The sequence below is a fragment of the Pygoscelis adeliae genome, unplaced genomic scaffold (assembly GCF_000699105.1).
Source record: "Pygoscelis adeliae isolate BGI_AS28 unplaced genomic scaffold, ASM69910v1 Scaffold46, whole genome shotgun sequence".
NCBI classification, from domain to species: Eukaryota; Metazoa; Chordata; class Aves; order Sphenisciformes; family Spheniscidae; genus Pygoscelis; species Pygoscelis adeliae.
The window spans coordinates 1,525,280-1,536,718 of NW_008824931.1; positions in this window are offsets into that span (position 1 = coordinate 1,525,280).

Below are 11,439 nucleotides of genomic sequence, written 5' to 3' on the forward strand. Positions count from 1 at the left end.
GCCAAAAGAAGCAGCACTCTGCTGGTCTTATTCATGAGTCTGAACATTGCAAAATTCAAATCCCAATAAATTTGTTTCAGAAAACTCTGAGCAGCTAAAAAAGACAGAGTAGAAGCTAGGACTGAATGCAGATGCAGGTTATATGGTTCATCCCAGATATGAAATATAAGGAGAAATACAGTCCTTTTTTTTTGAGGGGTACCTAAAATGAATCTCCCAGTGTCACAGTAATATAGTGGTATGGGGCCTGATGTTCAAGCTAAAGTACCTCCAGCAGTTTCCACGTGTTCCTGCCGGAAAGGGCAGATGGTCTGTGCCTCTGAGAGGAGCGTTCAGACAGCACTGCGGCTCAGGCTGCCAAGCAGTAAATGTATATACACATATATGTGTGTGTGTGTGTGTGTGTGTGTGTGCACGTGCGTATCCTTTTGGAGCAGAATTCTGAAATTACCAACATGAGCTAAAAACCCAAGTGATAGTTACCCTTTAAATAAATAAATAAACAGGTAAAACTCCAGCTGTGTGGCTGACCCTGGTGGCTTGGCAACAATGAATAGGGTTTTCTGTGCAGTGGCCCCAAGTGTTGGGTATCGCTGCAGGATTTCTCTGTTCGCTTAGTGAATAGACCTCAGTGAACATCCTCATCTTGGGGAAAACCCCAGAACCCCACTACGTGGTTGAGCCAGCCACAGAATTGGGAAGGCTTCCAAAGTAGAACGTGAAATAGCAGTAGGATGAAGCAGGGAGATGTGTTCTCCTCAGAGGAGTTACCTGCTTTGCTGTGACTTGAAGGTCATTTGCTGAATGGTCAGTGGCTCTGTTTCTCTGGGGCCAGTGACCGGGCTGTGGGGAAACCATGGGCATTTTGGCGAGTAGGAAAGCCTGTGCATTCATTCATCTGCCTGAAATGAAGGGGTTTGGTGCAAACCATTTGGCCAGAGCAAGGCAGCCTTTGCAATGATGCCAGTACCACAGTTTAAATATGGTTTCTGCCGCCTGCCACAGGGCTGAGACATAGTTGTACTTCCATGTGTGGCCAGAAGTGCCACAGGCCTCGAGCAGGCTGCTGGGTGAGCAAAGTCCTCACACTTACGCCTGTCTTTGCAGAGAGATTTGAAGGGCTGTAATGTCTCAGAGAGGTAGCAAGAAATACATCATACATTTAATTTCAAAACTCTAGCACCCACCACATATGCAATGCTATTTCCCGCATTTGTGCTTCCCTAGACTTTGAACAAATGGACTCCTTCCAGCCTCAGGTAGACTGGAGAAGAACAGACCGTTCAGTGGCAGGAGATTGCGTTCCCCAGTTCCCTGGGGTAAAATCCTGACTCCACTTAAGTCAGTCGCAAAAATCCCGTACACTTAAGTGAATCCAGGATTTGTCTCCTGGGGTCTGCAGGATTTGGATGCCAGTATCTCAAGGTTTTGCACCCAAAGTACCCCCTCCACTGGCAAATCCCTGAGGTGAAATTTCCATGGTCTTCTCCCCCATTCTCCTAAGGCACACTAGGTACAATGACAGCCTAAGTCCATAAAAATGGATTTCTTATCCTACACAGTGCACCCAGTTCTGTCTTTAAAGGTCTGTGTTTGAAAGGGGAGCCACTTTCTGCTCCTGCAAAGTTACAAGTGGGTGAGTGAGGAGCGAGAGCGTCCTGCTGACAGTCGAGGAAGGGCTTTATGGGACCCCAGGATCACTGGTTTTAACCTTAGCACCTTAGCTCGTCACTTTTTTTCCTGTGCCCAATTGCCAGGTCATTTAATTCACTTGACCCTTCACAAACCAGCTTGGAAAAGAAACAAATGTATCTAGGAGGAGTAAGCAGTTTTGACTTAAAAAGTGACAAATTGGCAGGGACATTCCCTCAGCCACCTTTCACTCATTTTTGACAGCTTGCAGAGTTTTGAGCTGGCAGCAATTCTTTCCGATATTAGGTTGAATTTCCAATCAGAGATTAAAAGGCTGAAACAGTGCCTATGTATTAACATACATGAGAAAAAGGTCCTGTAACAAAGAAGCACCCCTGAAAGGACTGTGTTTTCAAACCCACTCACATACATAACATTTTAAGAGCTGTCACCATCAGAGCACATTTTATGGCCAGTTCCTGAAGGAAGTGGTTGTAAAGATGTGGCACGAAGAGCAGAAAATCCAGGTGCTGAGCAGAGAGCTTTTGAACTTACAGCAAATGCGTGATACTTTTTTCTAACCAGAACAACTGCTGTTTGTGACCATCTGAACTTTGAGCTACAAGAAAATGTCTTTGGGGTTCGTCAGGCTGATATCCTGTCTCTAACCACAGCCTGTACCAGATACTTCAAAGGGAGAGAATACAAGAAACTCTGTATTGGAATCATCTGCTAGCAGAGGAAACTTCTTCCCAACATCAGACAATTTGTCATTGATTTATCCCCTCAAACAGGAAAGTTTATGTGCCTCAAAAAAAAAAAATCCAACTGAATGTAACAGCGATGTGAGTTTATTCATTAAGCCTAACAAATTTTTATTTGAAAAGTATTTGATTTCTCTGAAATACCATAACAATCCTTCTACCATTTTCTCTGGAGATTTTTCTAGTGTTGAAGTGATAGTCTAAGTTTTTTTCCCAGCCAGTTTTTTATACAGATAGCCCTGCAACTGTGATGATGTTCAGGAGCTGTGGCCCTACAGCAGCCATTTTGCAAATGCCAGTGTCTCCTCCTGCAAATCCTTCTCCTGGCAAGTGTTTTTAATCCCCTTTTATGGATCCTTTAACCTTAATTTTCTTATTGTTGGGATGATATTGTGTTCTTATTGTTGTACAGTTTCTCTGAAGCCTCCAATGTGTCAAAAGACACAAAACAGATTGAGGATATGAGGTGGGTAGTGAAAAGACAGCAAATTTATTGTTTTGTTTATTTGTCAGATTGCTGACATTGAGCCGGATTTATAATATTTGTCTTCTGGGACTCAGATACTTTCAAAGACGGCTGTGCTGTAGCTGTGAATACAAACTAGGATGAACTGGGTGTCTGAGATGAAGGTGTAAAGTCCATATTTAGGCTCTTAAGTACAAGCGGCTTTGCTCTGAGAGGTGTTGAATGTCTTAATTTCTTCCTGAAACCCATAAGATTTCCTAGCTGGGTAGGTGTAAAACATTGGCCCCACTGAGGTCAATGGCAAACTTCCCACTGGCTTCAGTAATAAATAATCACACCCAAAATAGAGAGTTAAGAGACTAATTATTGGCAGCTATTTTTCTAAGAGCCTGGCTAATACATAGAACAATACCAAAATGCCTCTTCATCTTTATTTCTTTGTGCAAAGCTCTTCTATGTATTTTCCCATCCCCTATAAAGAAATACAGAAAAATTCTGCAGCCTGAGTTGCCATCACGATCTATTTAAGGATAATCTATTCTGTCTTAGTCACAAGCAACACAAGTGAAAGACCTGCTTTGCTTAAAACAAGGCCTGGCCAGGTGAGCAATTCAGCCAAATAGTAGAAATTCAGTGGTTCTGAAGCAGAAACTCATTGGTTGATGTTTGGATCCTAGTTTGAGACTTCTAATTTGATTGTTTAGCAATTGTTGATTGCTTCAACATGAACTACAGATGATCAGCATCTCCAGAAATCAGGCCACAGATCACTGAAAATAGTAGGCATGGGTTTTTTTAAGATTTGGGTCCTAAAGCTCTGCACCTCATTGAATTTAATCACAGCTTGGAGTAAAAAGACATACACAAATTCAACTTTGGCTTGGTTTCTAATAGATTTGAATTTGCATCATTAATCTTCTGCTTGTCCTACTCCTGTAATGGTTTTTGAGCCACATGGCCAGCGAAAACCAAACTGAGGTCTTGAAGAAATTAATTTCCTACGGGCTTCATAAAAATAGGCAGCTGGGTAAAACAGAGAGCTGTTAGTACTCTTGCTGAGCACATCCCTGATTAGACACCAGGAAAACAATGTGGGAAAAGCCTTGTTATGAATGCCCTACCTGTGGATAAACTCAGCTGGCAGTCATGCCCTACTGGACACTAAACACCCACCCCATAAGAGCAACTTCGCATTCATACCATACCTCTCTCTTAAACAGCCAGTCATGCTCAGACACATCCTTTGGAAACCAAGCGCTGCTGTTTTCATCGCTTGTGGAATACTTGTTTTAACATATACCAGTGATATCTAGGAGGGAAGTGGCATGTTTTCCCAATCAGGGCAAAGAAATGTGTCAAGTAATGCCCTGTGTTTTTTCAGTCTGGCTCTAGCTGCTAAAGGGTCTGTTTCACAATTTGTTAATGCAGCTGAGAGTGTTGGCTGTATCTTTGAAGGGCTGTAGGTGGATGATTTGCTTTTTTTTTTGTTACCAGATTGAAGTCTGCTTTCACCTTTTTTTCCCTCATTTGCTTGTGCATCAATATGAGTATCTTTCCATCTATTAAATTAAATTATTGTAGATGGAAAGTCAATGATTCCAAGAGATTTCCTTGGGCTTCTACTTGCGTGATGAGAGAGATTCCTGGGCTCCAAAAGGCTTAAAATGTCTGGGTCTTGCTAATAATAACATCCCAAAGGGAATAGTCCAGCTGACTGTATGTAGGCCAGACTTAATCAATTAACACACTGAGATAATGACATACCAGCTTAGGGAGCCTCCTAAATATGATCACGTGTGAAGACAGCCACTGGCTGCAGGAGGTCTGATGGCTTCACAAATTAAATAGCACAGACGACCAATATTTAGATCTGGGATTTCCAGAAAGCCACACTGAGATAAAGAGCAACAGCGATTTCTGAAGAAACGTGCATCTTTCCGTGCTAATATCTAAACTGAAACCATGGCTCAGGGGACATGATACCAGAAATAAATGTCTTTCAGCTGCGGTCCTTTATGGCTGGTGGTTGCAAACTGATACCTGTTGGAGTTGTTCAGCCGACATCAACGGGACTGTTCTGCATGCATCTTTGCAGAATAGGGTCCAGCATATGGAAATGTTGCTTACTTTGGAAGTTTCGGTTGTACGCATCTCTGTATTGTTCAAGCTCATGTGAGCCGAAGTTTGCATAACAGCTCTTAAAAAAGTGGGCCTCAAAATGTCAAAGGGAGCCCCCTTTCATGTAAAAGATGAAAGCCACGTTGTCTTGGCTGAATTCCAGCATCTATCCTTGTGTGTTCAAGCGGATGATGGAGGTTTTCTTGTGATGGCTCCTGAACCGGGTGCCCTTTTACAGCCGATAAAGCTAAGTCGATTTGCCTTGATTTTGCTGTGGGCTAAATTGCGTACAAAGGGGTTACAGTAAACTCTTAATTGGTGGCTGCTTGAATGTCTGTGTGAACCCTTAGTTCACCCATCTGTACGATGAGGGCAAAAGAGGGGTCCCCTCCTTTTTGACCCTTTTGTCTAATCTGGGTTGATTGTAAGATCTTCCAGGCAGAGATTGTTACCACATGGTTGCACATTGTCTACTGGGATGGGGACCCTGGTCCCAGCGGTAAATAACAGCCTTCAACAGTTACTCTTACGTGAATAAAATACGACCGGCAGAGTGATCTGAGTCATCTATCAAATAACCCACAGCTCCACCCACGTACAGCTCCTCCATATGAATCCTGAGGTTAATTAAAAGAATCTAAAGAATGATGGGGTTAGGGTGATTTTGGCTGAGTGCTGAAGATGATAGATTGATGTATCCTCACAAGCTCCCCGTGCTGTTCCTCCGGGCTGGGGGTTTTGCATGGTTGCTGGCCAGTCCCCGAAAGACCAGGGCTAGGTTTCTAGCTGCTCTGTGCAGGCTATGCCAAACTACAGGTTTAAATATTCATTGCATTCTTCACATGCCAAATCATCTAAGTTGGCAAGCAGGAGCCTAGGATTTTGCAAAGCTGCTTTTGCACATAAAGACCATTAAAAATTCATCGTGACAAGGAAAAAACAACAACATTGCCAGTAGTAGGGAACTTTATGTTGACTTGGCTAATGCTGTGTGGGGCTAAGTTAGAGCTAACCCACATTAATCCACTTAAATGGAAGGGTGAGCCTGATCCAGTAAAAGCAATAAATCCTCTTTAGTGCTGACCAGACTCCGGTTGCACTATAGGAGAATGAGGCTGAATGGCAAACAGTTGGTAGGAGGTAACTGGATGGGGGCCTGAATTTCCAATGCGCCAGGTAATTTAACCCACAGCATCCCCTTTCCCCCATATGTGCAGACCGGTTGTGGGTAGGACCACATCCCAAAGCTCTTGGCGCCAGAGGTGGAATGATAGACTGCGGGGCGGGGAAACTCCCTGCCAATACAGAGCTGGAAAGGTTGAAGCAGCTCTCCGTCATCGCAGGGAGTGGGTACCCAAGATGCCTGCGTTGGCAGAGTTGTTATCCAGGCAGCTCGAGCAAAAGGGGTGAGATGCAGGGAGCAGAGATGGACAGACAAACGCCTGACCTGGAGCTGGTGAGGCTCTGCCTTGCCTTGGAGGCAGCCTGCAGATACCAGGAGAGAAGGGCCAGCTGCTGCTGCCTTGCTATGGGTGAGGGACTAACTGGGTTGCTGTTAAACTCCACAGAATTACATCTGAAGCTGAACTGGCTTGGGAGCAAGTAGACCTGCACGCCTGGGAAGTGGCTGTTACTATCAGAGAGCAATATTCTCAAGGCTGACCCAAGGCATGGAACTAAATCCAGGCTGGGTGAATATCTCTGTTTCCTTATTCCTCTGAGAAACTGGGCCTGAATTTAAAAGGCTGTTTAACACTTTGAAGCCACCCACAGTTCTGTCTTTGCCTCCCACACAAGCTCCAAGGAACTGACTCATTCCCACCGTATTTTCAGCTGCGCATAGATCCTGCTCGCAGCCCAGGAAGAACCCTGTTCAGCCAAGCAAATCAAGCGCACAGCTAACTTGAGTTAGCTGGTCTTGAAAGGGTTTCACCACACCAACTAACAGTCGACTGTATCTGAAGACATCTGGCCTGCCTTTTAAAGTATAGTAGGAACCATATTCTTTAGTTAGCTGTATAATTTATGCCTTGTCTGCTGTTCTCTATTCATGATGCTTCCTTATGTAGACTATTAAATAGCTGTCTGTGAAAATAAGCGACACTGTCATCTGCTGCTAAATGAAAAGAGGTCTGCTCTACGAGCAGGCATTCACCTCTCCTCTCCCCTTCTCTGTGGCAATTCATGTTGCTTCTGCCCCCATGGGGATGCTGCTTTGGGTTTTGCAGCACTTTAAGGAGTGTGAGTGATATGTACAGCTCTCGATGGTTCGTAACTCAGGAAAATCAACAAGCCTTTCTGCAAGGGGAGACATAGGGTTGTCCCTCTGTCCCCTGCCAATCTGGTGAGCTCAAATGCTGTTTCCAATTTGGACTAAAGTCCTGACATCCCTGGATTTCTAGCTCGCTAATTCTTCCACTGCTGAGGAAAACAACTCACTTCTTGCTGACATCATGCTGTCCTCCCGCTATGCTGTATCCACTGTGAGTCTTTAAAGCTTCATGCTATGCCTGAACAATTACACCCACGTTTTGGCTGGGAAACAGAGACAAAGGAAGGCAGTTAGAAGGAGGACATGGGAGCCCTGCCTTCCATTTTCCTGTTCTTCACACTGGGCTCATTATTGCTGTCTCTCCCCCTGCCTGGTAGCATATCTCCAGCAACTACCTATTGGGGTCACCACTCTGTGCCTTTTCCCTGCTTCTCTGTAGAAATATCCCCAGTCTATTTGGGCTCTGGACCACTTCTGCATGACGTGACATCACAGCACAGTCTTTACAGGTAAACACTTGAAGGTTTTTGAGCATAATCCTGCTCACTATATCATTACAGAAGAGAGGGGGAGTAAACATCCTTTACAGTACAAAGGAATTGTCAACAAACTCTGAGAAGAAGGGGAGAAATGTCCAAAGGCTTGTTCCATTTTTGGCTTGTTGCATTTGGGTTTCCTTCATGCAACTGACTGGATGTTTGCCCCCCTCTGCAAAAATCTGGGGCAAAGGCCTGGCTCTTGTCTGCACTATTAGCTAACAAAGTCAGGAATTTACCTCTGTCACCACCTGGGAATTGAATAATGTAAAACCCATCTCCTCCATCCTACTGGCACTGGGCTGAGTTCCATTAGCTTCTGAGGAGCTTTTTGGAGTAGAGAGTCCTGACCTGCTCACAGTGGCTAGTATTAGCTGAGACATGAATAAACAATAAAGGAGATAAAGGAGAGGCTGGGTTGAAAGCAACAGCTGTTTCCTATGGACTCCTGAATAAATTCAGGCTCCTCTTGCTGAGGGGCTGTGCTTTTGTCCTTGTGCAAAGGAACGAACTGCTCTGGGAACCTTGTTCTGATATGAGAGCAGAGTAGTATTTGTTTATTATTAAACATAAAGGGTCAGCTCAAAAAGTTTTAAGAAGAAAAAAATGTCTATTTTAAAATGTAATTATTTCATGTTGTTCCATTATTATTTCTTTTAGCTCTGTTATCTCACTTCAGCTGTGACTTAAGGAGCAGAATTACACCTCAGACTTGCATGTGTAGATCATATACGGCAAAGAGTAAAGCCCTTGGCCTGAGATAGCCTTTTGCTGACTCCAGATGTGCTCTGCAATAAAACACTTTGGAGGCCCGATGCTTCATTACATAAGCCCTCAGTGGTTTTAATGTTGATTTCAACAGGAGGAGCGATCCCATCTCTGTGTAACTAAGAAAAAGGTTTGGCTTGAGCCTGTTGCTATAATGAATTTCTAAAGCTGGGCTTGTAGGAATGACTCTGTCAGCAAAGCAGGAACCTCTGCTCTGCTCTGCCCGCAGGAGTGCACAGCAAGTCTCGGAGCTTCAGGCATTTACTCCTGATTTCCACCAGCAGTGCAGAGAGAAGAGCTTGGCCAGGAGAGGTGGACTTTCCTGGTACTTCTCTTGTGTAACTCATTCCATTTGTGTGGAAATCAAGTGTTTTTCTTTCATAGAGAGATAGAGCCTTCAGTTATCTCAATGGTACAGCAAGAGGAAATTCTAACATCATGATCCGGGAGCCAGATAAATGGAATCTGTCTTAATGCAACAATCTCCTTTTCAATTACTACTACCAAGTTACTATATCTGAAAATTCTTTGCGAACTCTATTCACTCAGGTAATCTCTTAATTTGCTGAGGGCCTGGCCGCTTTTGTTTACATGTGTAAAACCTGCAACAAATTTGGATTCCAGATTAGCTGGTCTCTATCCTCCTCCTCTGCCTCCCAGCTGCAGAAGGGTGGCTGCAAACTGCCGCAGTTTGTTCTTGGCAGCACTGGCATTGTCACCGCAGAGACCTTCCCACAAAACATAGAGTTTGGAGATTTTGTAGGGAGCCAGAGTTTGGCTGGCTAAATTTTTAATTTTTCCTCTTTTTTTTTTTTTTTTAAGCAGGATGTATAATCTGTTTTAACATAGGAATTAGCAGATCCTGGCGTGGGTTCCCTGATGTATCTACCTTTCTGATATGAGGCACTTGGCTCCAGCTGCAGTGGGAATTCAGCACAGCTGGGGCTAGTGGGCTGTGCTGTGGGCCAGGGCAGCCACAGCTGCAATGAGTTTGTGGCTCTCTGGGGTGGCTGCAGGGTACCTGGGCCACTGGCAAATTGGCCACCTTGGGAAAATAGATCGCACCAGTCCCATCTCCTGAGTGAATCCAGTAGTGAATGGTGAAATGGAGCTGTGATTGCATCTGCTACATCCAGGTTGTCTGTATTTTCCTTTTTTTTTTTTTAGGGGGGAGGGGGAGTAAAATCCCTGGAAAAGTAAAATCTAAGGGTAATCAAGCCTTAAAAATTCTGCTATTTGTATATTTGAAATGAGTAATACCTTGCCTTAGAACAAACCTAAATGTATAGAAATACGAACCTGCTAAATTTCTAATGCTATTTTAGGAGAGGGCATCTTTGTTTTAAAGTTTAATATTAGCTAGAACTCAAACAGATCCCTTCAGCATTTCCTTTTTTCTTTCTATTTTCTATTTTTCACCAAGTCTTGCCCATCTCGACTGCTTTCCTGAGGCTCTTTTTTGTTTATCCTACACAATTTCCTTCCTTCCTTCAAGTCCAGACCCCCTTGCTCCCCTGGGGCTTCCTATGATAGCTAGGCACTAATCATGTACTTCTGCCCCAGAAGCACAGATAGAGGCTTCCTCCCCCTGCTTCCAGTCAAAGGAGGATGTAAGGCATAATGGTAATCTTAAACAACACTGCTATTCATTGTTTGGGAGATCTGGGAAATATCCTTGAATTCAGCTTGCTAAATTAGCTGCTTCTTGAGTAACCCACAGCTGCTGCGTATCTGTCCCATTACATTTTACAAAAATGCAGCAGTTCTCATTACATATGATATTCTCTCGACATATGGACCTTCCATTAGTTTATGTCTCTGTGTAGCTCTGTTGCCATGAATGTATACACAGAAACATTTTCTTTTGTACTTAAAAAAAAAAAAACACCCAAACCCAACAATCCTTGAAAATAGATTAAAGACAGGCATTTGCAATTATTCAGATGGAGCAAAGATGTTGGAGTGCCTCAGAATACCGCCTCTGTCAGGAGCCAACACTTAGATTAAAATGTTGCTTCTGGCAGTAAAAGTGTAACTACTAGTGGTTTTAAGGCTTCATCCTGCCTGTTGTGCACATGAATATCATCTCCCTTGAAGTTGGCAGGCACTGTCTTGTGCGTGCAGATATTGGAAATCAGATGGACCATCAGCGTAAGGTGATGCTTAAACATCTATCTGAGGCTCCTAAGGAGGCAGCGACATGGTTTTTGGATTTGGTCTTGTGTGTTTGCTCCTTCACAGTGATTCACAGAAGAATTTGGTTTGAAAGAAAATGGATTCCTGGTGTTAGTGGATTTACACTCCCTACCCTTTTAGTAACTTCCCCGCATGAGTGGGGAACTTGAGCAAACCTTGGGGAGGAAGGTTTCTATGTCTCCTCCCTCTTGTGCCTCCCTCTTGTACACTTTTCTAGGCTTTGCCCATTAAAGCGGAGCTGTGTCCTTGAGGAAAATCCAAACTTCCATCTTTGCTGTGGTCCCTGTGAAATAGCTGGTTCCAGCAGGGTGTAATCCTTGATGCATCAAGTACTTTAAATAAAAATGCAATGCTAGAACAAGTAAAAATTTTCCTTGGACCCCTAGAGCACTGTTCAACACCTCTCTTACTCCATCCAGGGCTTATTTCATTGACTTCAGAAGGAGTCTGGCCAGGGGTGAGCACTGGCTCTACTCTAAACATTGGGAGAAGTGCCACACGTTTGCACACCGACTGTTGTCACCTTGCACAAAACGAGGGGGGACAGACCACGTCCTCTGAAGGGCATCCTTGGGCCATGCTTGATTGCATGGTCACCAGCAAGGGCCAGCAAATGTGTCTGTGGCAGTGGTCTTGACAGTGTAATTATGGTTAGTAAGCCAGTGGTATCCCTCTCATTGCCTGCCT